This window comes from Eumetopias jubatus, unplaced genomic scaffold (genome assembly GCF_037043125.1).
Source record: "Eumetopias jubatus isolate StellerSeaLion01/CBP00866 unplaced genomic scaffold, mEumJub1_p1.0 scaffold_12, whole genome shotgun sequence".
Classification (NCBI taxonomy): Eukaryota; Metazoa; Chordata; class Mammalia; order Carnivora; family Otariidae; genus Eumetopias; species Eumetopias jubatus.
In genome coordinates this window covers 14,383,538-14,390,235 of record NW_028274818.1, presented here as the reverse complement: position 1 = coordinate 14,390,235, position 6,698 = coordinate 14,383,538, and positions in this window count along the sequence as shown.

The window sequence follows — 6,698 nt, the reverse complement described above, 5'->3', positions numbered from 1 at the left end:
ACCCAGAAAGGGCCACAGCAAAACCTTATGCTACTCATCAGCAAAAGAATGGACAGAATGCCTGTGGCCAATGAGAAGATGCACCTAACAACCTTTCCTGGTTTGGCAGTGGAGACAGGAAATGAGATTCTCAGGTATGTTAGAATATTTCTACCCATCATCCCAGAGCTGGGCTGACTCGTTGCCTTCAATGGATTCACAAAGGGCTTCAATTAATTCAGAATGAGATTTCATAAGAGTTTTTCCTTTGATTACTTTAATGTTTTCCATTAAAATAGACATGTTTCTCTTTCCTTTTACTCAAACATCATTTAAAAAAATTTTAAACCAACCAATCTATACTTTTCTCATTCTAGAATGAAAGTGTAATTCCTGAAATAATTCTATTCCTTCTGGATGTTTGTGTCTTTAAAATATTCTTGGGAGTATTAAACCTTCTCTGCGGTCATTACTTAGCAAACTCTACATTATTCATTGCCTATATTTTTCTTAAAGTCAGTCCCCTTAGCCTTTAGTCATTTGTCTTGATTTTTTCTGAACCTGTTCCAATGCTTCAAACTCTACATGGAGTTAAGGTCATTACTCTGGACCCTAGTTCTTTAAAAGAAAAAAACAAAAACAAAAACCCATCACTTTCTTCTTCATTGTTCTGGGAAATCATGGGCTCTTGACCAAGGTCATATTGTCAAGTTAGTGTTATCCTGTATGATCAGAAACTTGACACATCATGAGATACATATCAAAGGATATTATCAAATCTCAGTTATATGGGCCCCACCAATTTTGAATTTGTGGTCGTTGAGACTTGGGCTGGGCTAGTGTTTGCCTGTCCACCATAGTGACAGTTTTATCCAGTCAGTTAACATCCAAAACACACTATAAGAAGAATAAAGTACTTAGGGAAAATAAAATTTTCAAAACTCTTGCTACCATACAAATGTTATTTGCAGACAAAAACACCGATTTGAATATTACTTGTTCAAGTAATATTTTATTCAATGTGAATTTAAATTATTAGTAATTTACCTGTAAACAATAACATTGTGTGTCCTTAAATAGTAAGTATTCGGACTTTCTGCCAGTTTAGGAACATATTTTTTCCCCAGTTCGTCTGCATTATGGAAGTTAAGTGTTGTCTAATCTTTATAACTGAGAAGGACCAATGAGAGGTAGCCATACCTTTCTGCGAAGTCCACAGGGTAATTATGTGTGAAATCCCAGCACGGAGTAGTGACTCAGAAATATCAATTCCTTTTCCTATCCAACCTTGTTATTTTATAAATTTGGAAACAGAACCAGAACAGGTAGGTGAGTGTCCTGAAGAGGTAAGAGATGCATCTCATTTTAATCCAGGTTCTCCAACTCCTGGTCTGGTGTTCCTTCTGCTGTAGCGTTGATGCTGGGTCCCAGATATAAAAGGAAAATAAACCATGGGAGCTGGAGGGTTAGGCTCTGTTTTCTGCCCGCCTTTCTTGCTTGCTTGCTTGCTTGCTTCCTCTCTATAGAGGCGTCCTGGAACTCCTGTCTGATGGGCTGGGGGCAGGTGATGAGCTGGATGGGAAAACAGGGCAGCTGCTGATTTCAAGTGAAACCATCTTAGCAGTGACGGCCAATGACCAGCTGAACCCAGTAGCCAGGGTGTGTGATTACCAAGTAGCCATAAGATGGGATGGAAAGGCTGCGGGAAGTGGCTTCTAATCATATTTTATGGATTTGCCATGTTCTCCTTACTCTGTGACACCCCAAAATTGTAAAACAGCTCTGAGGAAAATGTTCTATGTTATATATCCATTAACATATTTAAAAAGTGAAGTAACTAATATTCAGAATTCTTCTTCAGTCTTCTGAGAGTCCTTTGCGGTAATGGGCTTCTTCTACAGACAGGAACCACTGGCTTAGAATTTGATAGAGTCGGGCTCAGTTTAAAGAAGAAAAGGCAAACGAGGCCAAGTCATTTAAAATACACCATTGCTACAAGGTGGAACTTTATTAAAGCATTATAAGGCGTCATAGCTCCTTTAAAACTATAAATTCTTCGATGATTGCACAATCAGAGAAAATTCAGTTGGTCAAGTTATGGTAGTACTTTTTGGTGTTTTATAATACATTCATGTATTAGGCAACATCCAGCAGAAAATGAGTACTATATGGAAATAACAGAAAGCTTAAGTTGTACAAAAAAGGGACATTTATTATAAGATAAAGGAGTGTCTTATGCGACTGAGGATAAGCCCTCAGAAAAGAATTATAATCATGGTACAATGCTCAGGAGTCCTCCATTAACCTGGACAGGCTGTTATTTTAGCTTCCTGTCTGCTAACATAAAAATCTAGAAACTGGACAATTAACTGTCATTATGATTTTAGATTTGCTTTATCTGAATCTATGATGGATATTTAATAAATACTGGCTTAAGCACTTCAGCTTTTACTTTTTCCCTCTGTTAAGTATTTAATGATCTGTAAATAAGCACTTGAGAAAATGCTACCTAAAGGGACCCTGTGCTCTTTTACAACATGAAAAATCTTTGTGTAATGCGAACATTTCACCCTCTGATTTATCTGTTTGCTAATAAGATGTTTAGGCCCACATGGTATTTTGCCCAATAATGTAAAAGGCCAGTCCTGTGGAAAGAGAGGTTACATTCTCCCATAAAAAAGTGTTGTTTTCTCTCCACCTTCCCTGTCATGGACCTCTGGTCTTTTATGAAGAGGACATCTAGCAACCTTATACCAGGCTCCAGGGCTGTGGGAGAGACCCAGTGTATTTGTTCTCATCTTCATTCTCTGATACTCTGCTCCATGCTTTAACTCATTAGCATATTGCCTTTCTCTGTTTCCTTGTTCCTTGCTTCTCCACTCAAGAGATCATTCACAGCAAGGGCAGAATAAAATCTCCTAATTTTCAATTCCTGGGAATTGCCTCTGGGAAAGGGTAGGAGGGTGGTGGTGGTGTTGTTGAGGATAGTTCCCAGAAAGGGAGACCTGGGGCAGATGACCCAGGAGGGTCCATTGTAGGAGACTGGGGTTCGATGTAGCAAAGGTTTGGGGAATAACCCAATCTGGTTCTTCCAAGACAGTCTTTCTCAACTGTATTCTTATGTTCAGATGCCTTTTTGAGAGTGCCATTGGACAACCTCAGTGTTTTAAGTGCTCCCTGGTGATTCTTACCTACTCTAGAGTTTGGTAAGCCCTGTTCTAGAATGTATTCTCAAAAAATTCCTGTGAAAAGACAGAATTTCAACTAAGCATCTTAAGCAAGCAACCTATCTGAAATAGGTAGTCAAAGCATTAGTTCGTCTTAGAGTCCTGGGCATACGACGACCTCAGTGGGCTCTGTGCCCCCCAGTTCTGTGAGACAAGTAGCATAAACGAGAGCCATGGTAGGTTCCAAAGGCTTTGGTAGGCATGGTCAGTGGTTCCTGAATGATTTTAGGTCAGCTAGTAAGAAATTATTGAGTGCAGGTGATTGAATTCTGTATTTTTATCATTTATAGGTTTAGTTGAATAAATTTTTTTTTGAGAGAGAGAGACAGCGTGGCAAGGGGGGAGGGGCAGAGGGAGAGAGAGGGAGAGAGAGAGAGAGGATTTCAAACAGACTCCACACCCAGCGAGGAGACCGACGCAGGGCTTGATCTCATGATCTGAGCCAAAATTACCCAGGTACCCTGAATGGATTTTTAAAAAAGCTAATATTTGGAGTCATGGCAGAAGTTTATCATTAAGGGTATGTCATCCATGCCTATGAAATTAGGATGATTGTGGATTATTAATGTCTTTCTTGGGAACTGCTAGCAAAGTCAAAATGTCTTAATACTTCTCTCCCCAATGAGAAGCATAAACAAAAACCCCAATTTATCACTTCATCAGAAACAGAAAAATGCCCCAAATTCACAGCACCTTCTATGTGGCAGACACTGTACTAGGGTATTTTATGTGCATTATTACATTTAATCCTCATAACTAAATGAGGTTGTTGTAATTTTTTCCAACTTTAGCAAAGAAGCCCGAAACTCACGCATTAGCCTCAAATCATACAGAAGGCACTAGGGTTGGGCCTGGAATCCAGCTTGGAATCACACCTATCCCTGTGCCACTTACATTATACACAGCAGCAGTTACCAGTAAAAATAAGCCTTCCTTGTTTCTAGTTAAACCCTATCTTTCTTCAAGGAGCTCATCTAATCCCACCTATCTATATGGCCTTCCCTGACATTCCTTAGCATTGTTTCTCAGCATCATTTGCTTGATACTTATGAACATGTTTTGTCCTATTTTCACAGTTCAGTATTTCTGAGGTCGGGATGCATCTTGCCATGGGTGGTGGGTCGCAGTGGGTCAGTGTTTTGTTTTCTACCTTAACGGTCCATAAAATTAAGGTACATCTTCGAATTGATGGCATCTTAGATTCAGTAAAATATGGTAGATACTACTCTGCTATTTAATAATGTGGCCATGTCCTATTAAGATTATGTGGCAGAAATAGTGCTCACAAATATCCATGTGCTCGCCTAGTTTCTGCAGCTTCCTTGAAATCCAGCTGGGTCCATGTGACAAGTTCTGGCTGATGGATTCTGGACAGAAGTGACAAGTGTGTCCCCCGGACCAAGGCAGTTAAGAGCTGGTGCACCTCTTCCTTCCCTTTCACAGCAAACTTGGGAGCCAATAGATATTAGATACTCATTTAATGGGTTTATAGTAATATCTACTCATTTGACAAGTGGACACTCCTTCTGCCGGGTTCCCACTAAGCAAAGACTCATTACTGTACACATCAACACTTTAAGTAGCAATCCTGGAGTGCTGGCCCCCCTTGTTCCTTTACGTTTCCTCACTTTGCATTATCTGTATGTTCAGCTAGACTTCCATTGGCAACATTTATTTACATTAATGGGTCCTGGGAATGGGGGAGAAATACTCCTAGAAAGGGGATGTAAGAAAAGCATTTGATTTCTAGGATCCAAATGTTTAGCCAGACGGCAGAAGTGAGCAGGAACCCGAGCTTGAAAACACAGGAAATATTTCGGCAAAGGCCCAACTTGCTTCTTGAGCAGGCTTCAGGACTGACGATCCTCACAACAAGATACCGCCCTGGTTTCACTGAAAGTTCTTGTTCTTTTCAAAACGCAATCCTGAATTCACTTTTTGTATTGTCTCAGGAAAATCGTGTTTGCAAGAATGCTTTACGGTCCGGTCCCCCCTTGAGTTTCCTGGATCTGAAGAAGTGAAGGGAAAGACTATTTGCTTTTATGTAATCAGATTCTCTGGGATTTAATCCTATATCCCATTTATGGCTGAGCTAGCCATTCAAAATTAAAATGAACCTTTCATCCGTGTGTATCATAAATGGGCATTTATCAGGATTATATGATTTTGCAATCCATCTGAATACGTAACCAGAATTTGTTTTCTTTCCGTTTCACTATGTAATTACCATGCAACAATAACAAAAGTGACATGTTTGAAGAACAGATAAAATGCTGCAAATTGGCCAGTAATGGAGATATTTCCTCATCTTCTGAAAAACCCATTTATTCTCTCTCTCAACAAATCAAGGCATTGTCAGCCCATACTCATCTTGTGGCCAGAGGGGCTCCACCAATTTCTGGATGTAAGTGAGTCTTGGAATGCAGATGAGGGAGACTGACGAAGGCTTTCAGCAAAGGCAGCTGGTCTTTGCTTGCCTCAATTTCTAAATCATCCATAATGGGGCCAAGACCTCCCAAGCACTAAAAGAGCGAGCTGACATGCTGGACAAACTGTTAATTTTTTTCCTGAAGAAGCTGCTATATTGCACATCTGTCACTGTAGCGCAGACAATTACTCACTGAGTGGGGGAAAAAAATCTGCTGCTTGTTTCTAGCTGAGTTGTTAAGGGACCTAATGGAGAAATACAATGGCGTAGGAGTCAAAACATGCTGGTTTCCCGTGTGCTTGGTGACTGTTTCCTCATTTTGGAAGGCTGTCCTGTGATAGTAAAATAGGTGAAGTAGACTAAGATGCGTGGAAAGGAGTCTGAAGTCGCGGGAGAACAGGAAAGGCATGTAAAGTTGTGGGAGGGTCAAGAAAGAAGCCTTATGAATTATGGACCGCTGTACTGACTGCCGAGAGCCTAGACACCATAGCCATTGTGTTAGAAATACTGTGGTTTTGCACTTCAAATTTCACACCCTTAATGTGTGCTCCCAAGGGCTTCACATCCATGTAAAAGATTATTTGTGCGTTTCATACTTGGTACATGCACTGTGGATGACCTATCGTTTCCATAATGAATTATAGCCATCCACAAAGAACTTTAGAATTCCAGATTTGCCACATGGCCATCGGAGAGACTCTAATTCCCACCCTCACCCCAAACTCATTTGCACATGAGAATTATGAAATTCTAGCATTTGAAGAAATTCACCTCCATAAGGGATGCAGGAAACTGCCATTTTAGGAAGCGTTACTTTATGTTGAATTAGCATACTAGTTCTCACCTTCTCTGCTTTTATTAAAGAATGCTGCCTTCAGGAAGAATAAACATTTCTTAGAAATTTAACAGGAAGATGAAAAATAGGTAAAAAATAGTTGTGGGGGTTGTCTTTTTATTTGGGATACTATCATAATACAGTCTTGTCTCTATGGTCTTATACCTGAAAAATCAAGTATCATACACACATTTAAAATTCTAGTGATTTATTTTGAAAATTCAAACCT